Below are 14,893 nucleotides of genomic sequence, written 5' to 3' on the forward strand. Positions count from 1 at the left end.
TTCAACTATGTAAAGAAAAAAGCTAATTTAATAAGATATTTCATTCATTCAGATCTAGAAATGTGTTATTTTAGTGTTTCCCTTTATTTTTTTTTGAGCAGTGTATTATGGCCTTTTTCTATGCATTTCAAAATTATCTTTTACCAGATCTAATGTGTTGTATTCTCCTACATTCATTTCACATTTCCACAAAGTTCAAAGTGTTTCCTTTCAATTGTTATTAAGAATATGTAAATACTTGCTTCAGGTCCTGAGCTACAGGCAGTTAGATTTGGGTATGTCATTTTAGGCAAAAATGTTAAAAAGGGGTGGATCCTTAGGTTTCAATGCTAACAATACTTGTTCCACCACACTTTCACCCTCACATCAAACTGTCCAAATGCCAGTTGTTTTTCGTTTACAGCTCATGAAGTACACTTCATCACCTTCTCACCCCAGTTTCAATGGTCAGGCTTCTCACCGACCTCTTCATTATCGTTCAYGGACGCGCTGCTGTAACTGCCAAACTGCCTTTGCACCCTACTGCTGTCTTTCCAGAGCGCGCGCTGATTCTGTAACTAGCAAATTGGTTGTCTCTTCTCTTCAGTCTCGTGCTGCATTCTGTTATGTGAATGATTGGCTGAGCCTTGGATACAGCCAGTAGTGCTCCAAACGCGCATCCTTTGTTCGCTTACAGCCAGTAGTGATCCAAAGCCCCCCCCCCCCAAACTTTTCTCATCGGATCTACACGATTCACCTATTTTGGATTCAAAACGGCAAATTTCGCCGAAAGGTGACTAGTTTGCATCCCTGAGAAATAATATTATGTTCGCTGTGCAACCAACCGACCAGTCAATCAATCAACAAACCAATCACTCACTCGATGGAGATCCTGTCCTCAGTTGGTAGATAGAACTGATAGATACACTATTGTCTTGATATGATTTTGTATATGGAGAAACAAAATGGCCTTGTTTTCCAGGGGACAGCGGCGAAGGCGGAGTTTTCCYTTGTAATCAAGTTGAAAAATATATATACACACAGTTTAAGTCGTAAGTTTACATACACCTTAGCCAAATACATTTAAACTCAGTTTTTCACAATTCCTGACATTCAATCCTAGTAAAAATTCCCTGTCTTAGGTTAGTTAGGATTACCACTTTATTTTAAGAATGTGAAATGTCAGAATAATAGTATAGAGAATGATTTATTTCAGCTTTTATTTCTTTCATCACATTCCCAGTGGGTCAGAAGTTTACATWCACTCAATTAGTATTTGGTAGCATTGCCTTTAAATTGTTTAACTTGGGTCAAARGTTTRGGGWWGCCTTCCACAWGCTTCCCACAATAAGTTGGGTGAATTTTGGCCCYTTCKTCCTGACAGAGCTGGTGTAACTGAGTCYGGTTTGTAGGCCTCCTTGCTCMCACARMCTTTTTCKGTTKTGCCCACAAATGTTCTATAGGATTMAGGTCAGGGCTTTGTGATGGCCACTCCAATACCTTGACTTTGTTGTCCTTAAGCCATTTTMCCACAACTTTGGAAGTATGCTTGGGGTCATTGTCCATTTGGAAGACCCATTTGCGACCAAGCTTTAACTTCCTGACTGATGTCTTGAGATGTTGCTTCAATATATCCACATAATTTAGGACATCTCTAGGAGACAGAATGCATCTCCTTCTTGAGCGGTATGACAGCTGCGTGGTCCCATGGTGTTTATACTGGCGTACTATTGTTTGTACAGATGAACGTGGTACCTTCAGGCGTTTGGAAACTGCTCCCAAGGATGAACCAGACTTGTGGAGGTCTACAATTMTCTTTCTGATTTCTTTTGATTTTCCCATGATGTCAAGCAAAGAGGCACTGAGTTTGAAGGTAGGCCTTGAAATACATTCACAAGTACACCTCCAACTGACTCAAATMATGTAAGTTAGCCTATCAGAAGCTTCTAAAGCCATCACATAATTTTCTGGAATTTTCCAAGCTGTTGAAAGGAACAGTCAACTTCGTGTTGTCACGCCRTGGCCGTAGAGAGGTTTTTATTCTCTATTTTGGTTAGGTCAGGGTGTGACTAGGGTGGGCATTCTAGTTTCCTTATTTCTATGTTGGTGTGGTTGATTCCCAATCAGGGACAACAATAGACAGCTGGATCATATAATAGTTGTCATTTTCCTTTTGGGTTTTGTGGGATGTTATATTCTGTTTAGTGTCTGTGCCTGACGGAACTGTTCGCTTTCGTTTTTTGATTTGTTATTTTTGTTTGAGTGTTTCTTGTAAATAAATATCATGAACACTTTCCACGCTGCGCTTTGGTCCACTCTTCCTTCCACCGACGACGAGCGTTACACGTGTATGTAAACTTCTAACATTTTTACATTTACATTACATTTTAGTCATTTAGCAGACGCTCTTATCCAGAGCGACTTACAGTAGAGTGCATACATTTTATTACATTTTTACATACTGAGACAAGGATATCCCTACCGGCCAAACCCTCCCTACCGGCCAAACCCTCCCTAACCCGGACGACGCTATGCCAATTGTGCGTCGCCCCACGGATCTCCCGGTTGCGGCCGGCTGCGACAGAGCCTGGGCGCGAACCCAGCCCAGCCTGGGCGCAAACCCAGCCCAGCCTGGGCGCGAACCCAGAGACTCTGGTGGCGCAGCTAGCACTGTGATGCAGTGCCCTAGACCACTGCGCCACCCGGGAGACATAACCCACTGGAATTGTGATACAGTGAAATAATCTGTCTGTAAACAATTTTGGGAAAAATTACTTGTGTCATGCACAAAGTAGATGTCCTWACCGACTTGCCAAAACTATAGTTTGTTCACAATAAATTTGTGGGGTGGTTGAAAAACGAGTTTTAATGTAAACTGACGACTTCAACTGTAATATCTATATATACAGTATATAAATGATTAACAAATATCAACAAACAAAGAAGAATAGTCACATGCAAACAAGCATACATACAAACTATTTACATTGCCAGGAATCCAAAACAAACAAATCATAMTCATTAATAATACAAGTTAATTGCCTTTTTGTTTTTCCTTTTAGTTATACTGCTATATTGTTTAATTTAATTTACAAAGTATAAATGTACCGAATATTATTAGCAGTTTAATAAAATATACTACCTCTTTATCAGTGTCAGAATATCTGAAATAAATAATTATATCAAAACCATTKAATTGTACAACCAGTCCTGTTTTCTTTGTAACAAAGCTCAGTATTATTTATTTTTTATATATCTACTATAGGTAAAAAACTAATAAAAAATGGTCTCCTCCATTTCATAGAAATCACAATTATAGTCAATATTCAGCTTGAATCTTTCCAAAACGTTTCACAGGATAAATCTATGTAACATTTTAAATTAAACTTCCTTTACCTTGTTGCCATGGAAACGTCCTTTACCTTGTTGCTGATACAATGTGTGTTAGCCATTGTCCATGCTTTCCCCCATTGTATATCACCATAGATATTCAACCCAAAACATCATGCTGAGGGAAGTGTAGTATCACAAATAGGGCTGCATGATAGATCGGTGAACATATCGGAATCGGACGATGTTAGCTAAAAATGCCAACATTGGTATCGGCCGATGTCTAGTTTAACGCTGATGTGCAAAGCCTATGTCAAAGCTTACTTGCATACTTAACGTAGGTAGATGACGTAATGACGCCACGTAAAATTTGCGCTATACGTGCAACACAGCATTCCTCAACTAGCCCACAATGTCTGCTGAGTGGATTGAGCAATCAACAAATCGAGCAGTCATTTGAAAGAGTAACAAAACTTCAGCGAGACAACTCAAAAGGTGAAATCCATTAAATCCAAGATAATGGAATTAATTGCCCTTGACAATAACTGTTCTCTGTCGTGGGTGATATTGGATTTCGCCGACTGATCGAGCACCGGTACACACTACCAAGGGCGCCATTTTTCAGATGTTGCCCTACCGGAGTTACACAGTAATAGTGTCACTACTATTAACTTCATGACAAACATACTACGGAATGCTGTTTGGGTCTTTGAGTGTCAAAAAAGATACAGTAGCACTGTCAAAGCTGTACAAAAAATGTCTGCAAACGAGCAAACACCGACCATGAATGATGTGTTTACAATACCGCGTTGGTAATAAAGCATCATTTGTTCGAACRGCAACTTCTAGGGTAGTTAGCTTTAGCTTGGTACCTAGCTAGCACCAATACAACCAGCCTGAAAACAATGACCAGTAGAAACTGCAGTCATTTTCACTATTCTTAGCAATGATTTAGGAATCCTTGTAAGTATTAGCTAGGTTGCCACATGTTGTTCGCCTATTGAAATTGAACTTCAGTTCATGAAAATAAATAGCTAGCCAGCTACTTAACCCTGTTGCCCAAAGCTAACGTTATACGCAGCCAGCTAGCTTCATCTGGCTAGTGAGGCTTGACCACACCGGGTTATGTGTTGTGAAGCTGGCCACAATAAGAATTAGGCACAATAGTGGAATATGCGGTTTGCCTTCAAAATAAAAGTATGGCAAGTCAGTTAAGAACAAATTCTTATTTACAATGACGGCCTACCTCGGCCAAACCCGGATGACGCTGGGCCAACTGTGCACTGCCCTATGGGACTCCCAATCACAGCCGGATGTGATACAGCCTGGAGTGATGCCTCTTGCACTGAGATGCAGTGCCTTAGACATCTGTGTCCATGTGTGTGTGTTAACTATTTAACTGTACTAGAATGCTTAAAAGGTCGCTAAGATTTTTAATATCGGTATTGTGTTTTTTGGCAAGGAAAATATTGGATATCTGTAACGATGTACGCTAAGTCAGGAAGCAAGTTCAGGGAGTGAATACATTTAATTAATAAATGAACAAAACAAAAAACACAAACAACGCACCGACATGAAACAGGAACAGATACAATGACGAATGGGGAAGGAAGCTAAATGGAGTGACAATTATAGGGCAGGTAATCAAGGAGGTGATGGAGTCCAGGTGAGTGTCATAATGCGCAATTACACGTTACGATGGTGACAGGTGTGCGCCATAACGAGCAGACTGGTGACCTAGAGGCMGAGAGGGAACATACATGACAACATCGGTATCGACAAAAATATCGGTGCATCACTAATCACAAACAATATTCCTAATCTGTTTATTACTACATTTATCTTTGAGGATGTTAATATTGCCAATGAATATGTTTTAATGTAAATTTATGTTACTTACATCAACCACAGAGGAATAACATAAAAAATAAAAATACAACCCCCTTTGAAATCGCATCAAAAACAATTGCATATTCTTTCGGGGTTATTGCAATTRTAAACTTATAAAGAAATTCCCCATATGAGAGTAGATATCCATCCTCATTCAGTAACTGACCAACCAAAATAATTGTATTCTCAAACCAGTTCCGAAAAAAAGARACTTATTTTTAAATCGCACATCTTTGTTGTTCCATATAAGTAAGTTATCTGTGAGGGGGGAAATTATGTTAATATGCTAACATCCAAGCTAAAAGTGCCTGCTTATGGAATTTGGCCAATTATACTGGGATTTTATCATCAAAATTACACAGAAGCAGAAATTCTAAACCACCAACAGAGTCAAATAAATACTTAGGGAAGACATTCCAAATACTGTTCTGGTTCTTAATATAGTTCAGAATCCAATTTATTTTAAAAGTATTATTTAGAGTACTAAAATCTAAAACCTCAAGACCTGCTTGTTCTTGGGTATAACTGAGAATATCTTTCCATAGATAGTGAGGCTTGTTCCTCCAAATAAAATTATAAAGAATCTTATCTAAGTCCTTTACAATTTTAGGGGGTAAGTCAAGTGATAACGAGACATAAACTGATCTGGATAACCCTTCAGCTTCGGACAATAAAACCTGACCATATAATGAAATATCTCTCAGTAGGTTCAATTTCTTCTTTGTTTTCTCAATAATGGGGTTAAAGTTTAATTCACTCCTTTGTTTTTCATCCTTGCATATAACACTTCCAAGATAAGTTACCTTATCTTTAATTGGGATACCATATACTTCCTGTAAAARACAGTCCTTGAGTGGAAATAAGACTGACTTAATGATAGGAATTTTCAAACCTGAAACTAAGGAAAAGTCTTCAATATAGGAAACTGTTTTAGAAACCTCATTCCTGTCTCTCAAAAATATGGTAGTATCATCAGCCAGTTGACATAGTTTAAGTTCCTTGCCAAGTTCTGAAACACCTTGAAAATTCCCTTTCTTGATATGAAGAGCCACAACTTGAGTAACCAATAAAACATGATTTTATTTACTAATTGGGCAGCCCTGCCTAATGCCACGCCCAATATAAAATKTTTGGGATGTCCTGTGAGCTAATTTTACAGAGCTAGTACAACCACTATATAAAGTTTGGACTGCTTTCAAAAAATAAAATAAAAAGTTTAATTCACCAAACCCCAAAAAACGTATTGCTTTGAACATAAATTAATGTTCTACAATGTCAAAAGCCTTGTAAAAATCAACAAACATAAGAAGACTATCATCAAGGATGAGGTCATTATAGTCAATCATATCTAAGATCAACCTGATTTTATTACTAATGTGTCGACCATGCATAAAACCAGATTGTTCTTCATCAATTATATGATGCAAGCCTTGTTTCAACCTCTTAGCAAATACAAGGGCAAATAATTTTCCATCATTATTCAACAGGCTAATTGGCCTCCAGTTGTCTATATAAAGACTAACCTTATTAGGTTTGGGAATCAAAGTAATTCCACCTTGCTTTAAGGAAGCAGGTAACTCCCCTTTTTCTATTGATTCTTGGAACAGTAAGAATGAAAGGAATCAATTGATCATTGAATGCTTTATAGAAATTGCTTATTAATCCATCATTTCTAGGGGACCTTTTGTCTTTAAGGCTTTTAATACAGCCTTTTATCTAAATTTCGGATAACTCATTACAAAAATCATTATCTATCTTGTTAGGAATGTTTGCTACATTGTCAAAGGAAAGGATCCGTATTGGAAGTTGACTGGGCTGATGTATACAGGTTCTGATAAAACTGGGCAACATGCTGAGAGATTTCTTTTGGATTTTTATTGGGAGTATTATTGATCATTTATTTACATATGTAAGTCATTTCGCCCTTTTTTTCTAAATTAAAGAAATACTTTGTATTTTTCTCTCCCTCTTCCATCCATTTTAGTCTTGATCTTACAAACGCTCCCCGGCCTTTTCCTCGTAGATACAGTCTAACTGCATTTGTAGTGATGATAATTCCAGTAACTCTTGATTAGTTATTCGTTTTTTTGGTATAATCCATTATTCCCTTTACGATGTCATATTCTCTCTCTTTGCACAAGCAATTTCTTTCCCCATTCAAATAGCCAAAAGCCTTATATCAAATTTCATTAGCTCCCAGTAACTTCCAAACGTGTTCATAACACAGGCACAATTCCAATTTTTAATCAACAATTCCTGTTACTTCGTTCTTAAATACTTAATTCTCTAGTAAAGTCTTATTCAATGTCCAGTAACCTGTAACTTGTTTTATTGACAAACCATGCATATTTATCTTTATTGAAATCCCTTTGTGGTCTGTTAAAATCGATYGTTCAATTGAGACTGTATCAACCTTGRCAGCCATATCTTCAGATATCAGCCKGAAAAAAAGTATGGGATTGTATAGATAAGTTTATGTTTACATGGAGTACCAAAGATTTATCTGGGTTCTTATGTCTACAAATATCTGGAACACCAAACCTTAGACATATATTCCCTATCTCACAAACATAATTGCTATCCTTAGGAAGCCATCTATCTAGATTATCATGTAATACTGTATTAAAATCTACACCTCATATTACTTTGGCCAATGGAAATGTAGACATAATTTTCCTTATTTTCCTCTCAATGTCTCTAAATAWCATACAGTTACTTGACATCTACCTATGGCATAATCCATCTCCCTGTATTATCTGCTTCATGACTCAGTACATTACTCTTAAAGTTGCCTTTTAAAWTAGCGACACCWGCTGACAGATTGGTACCAAATGAAAGCCATATATCATTGCCACTTCCAAAACGCAGTATCTGTGGAACAGSKATGAGTTTCTTGAATGAAGTAAAAGTCTCCACTCTTACCCTTACAATACAAAAATAAAGATTTCCTTTTAAAAATATTACGGATTCTCCTGACATTAATAGAAAAAACAGAAATTGACATTTGCTATCACAGTGACTATKTGAAGAATATTAAACTTGTATGCAMTCACATGAACCGGGGTCTCACAAAATGAAACGTTCTTACTAGTTGCAAATAAAGAGTCCTTTGCCCACGCAGGTGGTAGACTTAAAGTATATATATTTTTATGCAATTGTAAATAACATTGTACCATAGATTGGTAAAACGAATAGCCATCAAGCTAACATTAAGTGTCAGTGCGAATTTCCCTGCCATAAAAACATATATATAAAAAGCTTGACTCACWCAAATAATGCTCTTTCCTAAAGAAATACAACCTTTTACCAGTTGCAAATAAAAATCAGTCCTGTACCACTCACTTGGTAAATCCAGTAGTCATCAAGCTAGGCGCCAGCGCGAATTTCCCTTCCATTAACAAAAGCCTTGGCTCCCACAAAGTATGCACTTTTCCCCTCCATCCTTGCTCTCTCAATCATCTGCCACAGACGATTCCGAGCTTCTTTGTCAAATGCTGTCAGGTCCTCCTTGAACCTCAGGTTGTTGTTCTTTAAATAGTCATTTTTCTTTGCACTTTTCCATGTCAGATCCCTCGCTGTCCTGGAGATGAATCTCATGATCACTCATGATCAAGGTGGCTGGTTGTTTTCCCSWTCTCTCAGCCTACCCAGGCGGTGCACTACATCCYGAGAACCTGCAACAACATTTCGCTCCTCCTCCGGGACTATTGCCCTGCAAATGTCCTTCATTTTTGMTTTGATGTTCTCGTCAGATCTTTCTGCGATTCCATAAATTCGAAMATTTCATCTCCGACTATACCGGTCATTCTCTTTTACCTTTGACTCCATTTCAGTAAGRTTCTTCTCCTGCTTTGCAATCTTAGTTTTCAATGTTGCGTTCTGCTGCTTCAGAGTATTTACTTCATCAACATTGAAATCAATTGCTTGCTTCAGGTTATCGATGCTGACAGTGTTCTTTTTCACCAAATCCATGATGTCATCTGCGCTCTCTTTGATTTTAGCCGTGAGGATGCGGACGATGTTGTCCTGTAGCTGGCTCAGAGATGGTTCACTTCTCAGCTTCTTTGMAAGTTGATCCTTGGTTGGGGTATTCGGGTATGAATCACATTCACCCCCCGTTTTTACACTGCAAGCATATGCATGAGTTTCAGCAATGCCTCCTTTGAAGTTTCCACATCCATTATCTCAGCAACAGTTTGGTTATGTCCTGACTCCATGCTACTAGCTATGAAGATGTTAGCTAGCTAATGTTAGCTAACGTAAACTCGTACATCGCCTTGGTCCATACAATTGCCCTTATTTTAGCGCCCCAAAAACGTAATACTTCCAGATCAACTGTAATGTCAATACCATTGTAAAGCACAACTTCTCCCCTTTCCAACAAAATCAATTACATGACCTAAACACTGCCCATTTCTGCATAATTCAAGCAGGCAATGAACCCCGTCTTGTCTTTTTAAAAATGGCGGGTGGGGAAGCGAAACTAATACGTGATAGATAGTGAGAAGGACAGATGTTGTGTGGGAAAATTGCTTTTTTCACTCGATCTGTCCAACTTATCACCTTATCGCCTCTAAAATGTAAATATAACACTATAAAGAGTTTATATAATGTGTCATTACATACCTATTTGAAGGTTTGTGTCGAATTTGAAACAGGTTTTTAGGGCGGTGCTAAAGTGATCTTAGAAGTAAACAGCGGCTTTGAGAATGATGATCGCATGCAATGATAACGAAAAAAATGACTAGATATCCCCCCCTTAGCGCCGTCACTGTCCATTCATTATTTGTAAACGATGAGAGAAGTGCTACACCTGGTGGAGAGAGATTGTAAGACAGAAATAGTTGCTTTATGCGTGCTGTACTTTACGACATGACACTTCAAGATGTAACGGAGGGTCAGTTTTTTCAACCTTTCTCCAATACTATAGAGCCATTACCATGTCGATCAACGCTCCCTCCAGTAACCACGAGCACAACCGTTCCTTGATTTTAACTGGCGGCTTMATTCTGTAGTTTTTGCCCGTCAGTCACGTTTCACACTCCTCTTAAACAGACCGGACAGATCAGAGAGAGGGATGAACGAGGAAAACAGGGCTAGGAGTGAGAGAGGAAAAGAGGAAGGAGAAGAGGAAGGATGTAGTAGAATTAGGTGGTCCCCTAATGGTTCTCTTTCACTGTTAATGAGGGAGATAGATGGGAGAGAGAAGGAGGGAATAAATGCAGGGGGGAGAGAAATTATTATTTTTCAGAGAGAGAGAACCGGAGTACTCCAAAAGAACGTTTGCTACACTAATTAGAAACAGACACCTAGCTGCCATCCAGCACCTTTCACCAAATTTTCCAGGATATTCTCACCATGCACGGTCAAACTACAGCAAAGCAACACAAGGTGTGTTTCTGGTGGCTATYATTCTTATGCATCAGGTAAAGAGAGAGGAGAGGAGAGAGAAGGCAGTACACTCTTAGAATTCGTGTCTACTCAAGGAACCCCTGSAGTTCCTGAAGGAAACATTGCTAATCAATGGTTCATATTTGCACCTTCGGTTAGTTGAGGGCTTCTTGAGGAACCTTTAATGGTTCGATGTAGCAACGTGTTCCTGGAGGAACCCTGGAGGGGAGAGGTGGCTTAGTAGGGGCGTGGCTTTAAAATATGTTGTAATTTCTGTTAATTTGTTCTCTTGTTTTGTCATCACATGTTAAGGTCTGCCTCCAAGCCCAGRCTGTAATGAGAAGATCACAATAAAACTGCAGACTGGGAAACCTTAAAACTCACCATAACCACCCAGAGCCTTGATCTGCCCCCATGTAACCCAGAACCCCTATCCCAAAGGACTGTCCAGATGGGCCAAGTCCTCCTGAAAGCCAGACAGGGTCTCCATGAAGCCCAGGGGCAGKCCCAGGCACCTCCTCCTCCAGTACTCCACATCATACAGCAGAAGAGGAAGCTGAGGAGAGAGTACATGAAGACAAGGTCAGAGGTCACTAGTCACCCCTCATTACACCCGTCACCATTAAATAACTGCTGAGACACATCAAGAAGTTAAGTCAAGGCACCAGGGGAGGACACCAACTCAAAGCGGCCTCCCCTGAGTTCCACTCCCATCTCTGTGACCTCTACACCCTCTGCCTCCATGTTGGTCACTTTCCAAAGCCCTGGAAGTCAGCAGTAGTGACCATGATCCCCAAGCAAGGTAAAGACCCCCACCAGCCAGCCAACTATAGGCCCATCAGCCTTCTTAACAACTTGTGGAAGTTCCTGGAGAGGGTGCTGGCGCTCCGACTTCAGAGACACTGACAACATGGGGGTCCTCTGGGTGCACCAGGCCGGCTTGAGGAAGAAGATCCACCACCGATAACATCCTSAGGCTGGCCGATATCAAATCATCCAGCTTTATTTATATAGCACATTTCAGACATGAATGCAATGCCCTTCACAGAAAAAAAACATGAGAAAAAACCCCAGAAATATATACCACACAAACATAAGAGGGTTAAAAAAACGAAAGAATATAAAAAACTAAAAGAATAAGAATAGAACAAGAAAGAGGTCACAGTAGCGATGTTCTTTGACGTCGAGAAGGCCTTTGACAAGATGTGTCACAATGGACTCATCTACTGCCTGCAGGATACAAACATGAAACTCCCCACTCAGTTGGTCACTCTTAAACATTTTTGAATTAAAAATATATATAAAACGGGAGATAGTGGTGAGGGTGGGAGAAACCACATCGCCCAGGTTCTTTCCAGAGGCAGGATTAACCCAAGGCTCCACCCTCAGCCTTCTACTGTTTAATGTATATATGTGATATTAATTACTTCCATCCAAGAGAGAGAGACAGGTCTCCCAGTTTGCGGATGACCTCTGCTACTGGGCGGCCTCAAAGACCTTTGCACACGCTGGGAAGAAGTTACAGAACTGAATAACTGAAATAGAGACATGTGGCGGGTTAAACTCAACCCTCTCAAGACACAGTGCATCCTCTTCTCCAAGRACCTCAAGAAAAACAGGCAAGTGAACAGGAAGCTCCTGTGCTTGGAGAATGAGGGAAGGAAGTGACTGAACCACCTGAGGGTGCTMTGCAGAAAGAAAGGAGAAGCCACCCCCGGAACAGTCATCAATGTCTATCAGAGAGTTATATCAGACCCCTGTATGAATATGCCTGTCCAGCCTGGAGCAACGTGGGAATGCACACAAAAAAAGACCCTGGCAATCAGGATGGCATACAGACTCCCCACGTGTACAATACCCGCTATATCCACCAGATGTCAGGACTGAGAACAGTGCAGGAGAAGATGGCTGTTCTGGGGCGCAAGTTTAGCCTGACGTCGGTGGGGAACCCGTCACTGAAGACAATGATTCAAGAAGAACAAACAGACTCGCACAGATTTTTATCCAGCACCGGCCTCTCTGTGCTTCTTAAATAATTGTATCACTTTTAAAARCATTTTAGAGTGGATATCTGTTGCATTTTGATTGTGAATTTATCAACTTCTACTCCCGTATATATTTTAAAGCCTGGTTTTAAAACCTCTGGACCAATTTTTTTTTACCCCTTTTTAAACTCACCTGTCAAAGAGGGTGGAACACTGCAATAGAAGCTAACATTTTAACAAATCCAAACCCTTTTTTTTTTACAGCACTGCAAGCTGACATTTTAACACCACTCTTAATAACGCTGGAGGTTGACACAGACCAGMGTTTCCTAAACTCTGTCCTGGGGCCCCCGGGTGCACGTTTTGAAAGTTGCGTGAGTGAAAGAACGCTTACTTTTGCCGATTGAGCTGACGTTGATCTCAGGAATCCCCCGGTTTGTTTTGTCCCCCACATTCCCCCCAAAATCCAGAGAAAGGACTGAAGGACTGCTGGTTCACACTTCTAGAAAAAAGACGTAGACCGTCTACACCAGGGAGGGGAAACTTTTTTAGGCCTGCGGACCAATTTCACTAAATATATATTTTTTGGAACTCAGTCAGGGTCTCAACTTACTYTTGAGAGTTAGAATGACAAAATACATAAGGTGCAATTTCGAAATTAGGTTGTTCAATTAGCCCTTGTCAGCTACTTTTAGTCTAGCAACCAGCTATCTAAACTTGTAGTAAATAATTATCAACCGGGGTGGGGCACATTGATCATCAGTTATCATATTAAAACTGCTAACATTTCCCTCCCCCTATGGTAAAATGTGGAGAATTGCAGGAAATTAGCTGTCAAACTGCAATTTTTTTCTTTCTGCCCCATGGCAAACAGAGAGGAATTGTGTGAAATTAGTTTTATAAATTGCAAAATCCTCCTCTGCCCCATGGCAAAATGAGAGGAATTGTGTGAAATTAGTTATAAAATTGCAAAATCCTCTCTCTGCCCCATGGCAAAATGAGAGGAATTGTGTGAAATTAGTTATAAATGCAAAATCCTCTCTCTGCCCCATGGCAAAATGAGAGGAATTGTGTGAAATTAGTTTATAAAATTGCAAAATCCTCTTCTCTGCCCCATGGCAAAATGAGAGGTAATGTGTGAATTAGTTTTAAAATTGCAAAATCCTCTCTCTGCCCCATGGCAAAATGAGAGGATTGCAGGATTTTTTCTTTCTTTAGCTGATGGGGGTACGCAGACCGATGAGCCACTGTGGCCTCATGATGAGTTTGTTTTTGTTTTGGTGCCCATCAAAGTTGACCATCCCTTGTTAATAAAAACCTGCAGCGCTCAGCAAATGCACTGAACATCAACAGCAGGTCAAAAGGAGAACTTCCTGCCACTTTATATGCAGCCTTCATGTAGAACATGACGTCCTGAATGAGTATCATCTCGAGTGTAGACGATATGAAGGCCAGCCGATGACAGCAGACAGGATATCAGAAAGGAACTGTTGCCACATTTGAAGGTTTAAGGTTGCAGCAATACCGGAGGAGAGGGCATACAGTGGGGTATGTATGTGTACCTGATGCGGTCATTTGGGCCAGGAAGAGCAAGAAAATTGAGGTGGCATCCACCGGGCTACAGGTGACCCGACTCATCGTCTCCCACCACTGTAGCAGTCAGACTTGCACTTGCTGTATTTAAACTTCTCCACTTTGTTAATCTGAGAAAAAGGAACAAACACCTGGGGCCTCATTTATCAATATTGCATAGAAAATATAAATACTACTTATGAACCGAATTTATAATGTTCGTATCGCATAGAAAAAGTGTGATTTATCAAACAATCCTACAAGCGTCATACGCACACCGGTAGAAGATGTGTTGATAAATGTGTTCATGAACAACTTTCGCTATTTGCATTTTGAAACGTCCCTAATTAACCATACATGGCTAAAATCATTGCTTTAATGTCCATGAGGAATATACAAACGCCTTACCATTAAATATCCCACAATGGCGCAGCAACAAAAAAAAAAATACACAAAAATTAAAACAGCTACAAACAGGACCATTAGGACTACTCAAGTGGTTTAGCAAATATCCCCCAAATGGAGTAGGTAACGCTCACCAATAAGCCATCCATCCTCAACAGCTCCCTGCTGTAGACGTACAGGCAGGCCAACATTGCTGAAGTAGAGGGCGGTGTTTAAACAATGATTGAGTAGGTGAATTTATGGAGATTTAGAGAGTTCCTTAGTTTATGGTTCTTTAATGTTGATTGGAGATGAAAAAAAAGTTTGCAATTCTGTGCCATGTCACTTAGCCATGGCCGGCC

At 39.9% G+C, this 14,893-nt stretch overlaps 1 long non-coding RNA gene across 2 annotated transcripts in view; it reads right to left on the bottom strand.

Moving 5' to 3' along the window:
- The window catches only part of LOC111964377 (uncharacterized), a 55,226-nt gene extending 40,943 nt beyond the window's left edge, over nucleotides 1-14,283 (bottom strand). The window contains exons 1-3 of one of the 2 annotated variants that reach the window (XR_011479949.1): nucleotides 14,138-14,283; nucleotides 10,975-11,146; nucleotides 4,556-10,809 (exon numbers count right to left, since the gene is read on the bottom strand). This is a non-coding gene — a long non-coding RNA (uncharacterized lncRNA). Of the gene's footprint in view, nucleotides 1-4,555; nucleotides 11,147-14,137 lie in introns of both variants that reach the window. The other variant, XR_002877373.2, reaches the window with a different exon arrangement.
- Between the last annotated feature and the right edge of the window lie 610 nt (nucleotides 14,284-14,893).

The sequence above is a fragment of the Salvelinus sp. IW2-2015 genome, linkage group LG5 (genome assembly GCF_002910315.2).
Source record: "Salvelinus sp. IW2-2015 linkage group LG5, ASM291031v2, whole genome shotgun sequence".
Lineage (NCBI taxonomy): Eukaryota > Metazoa > Chordata > Actinopteri > Salmoniformes > Salmonidae > Salvelinus > Salvelinus sp. IW2-2015.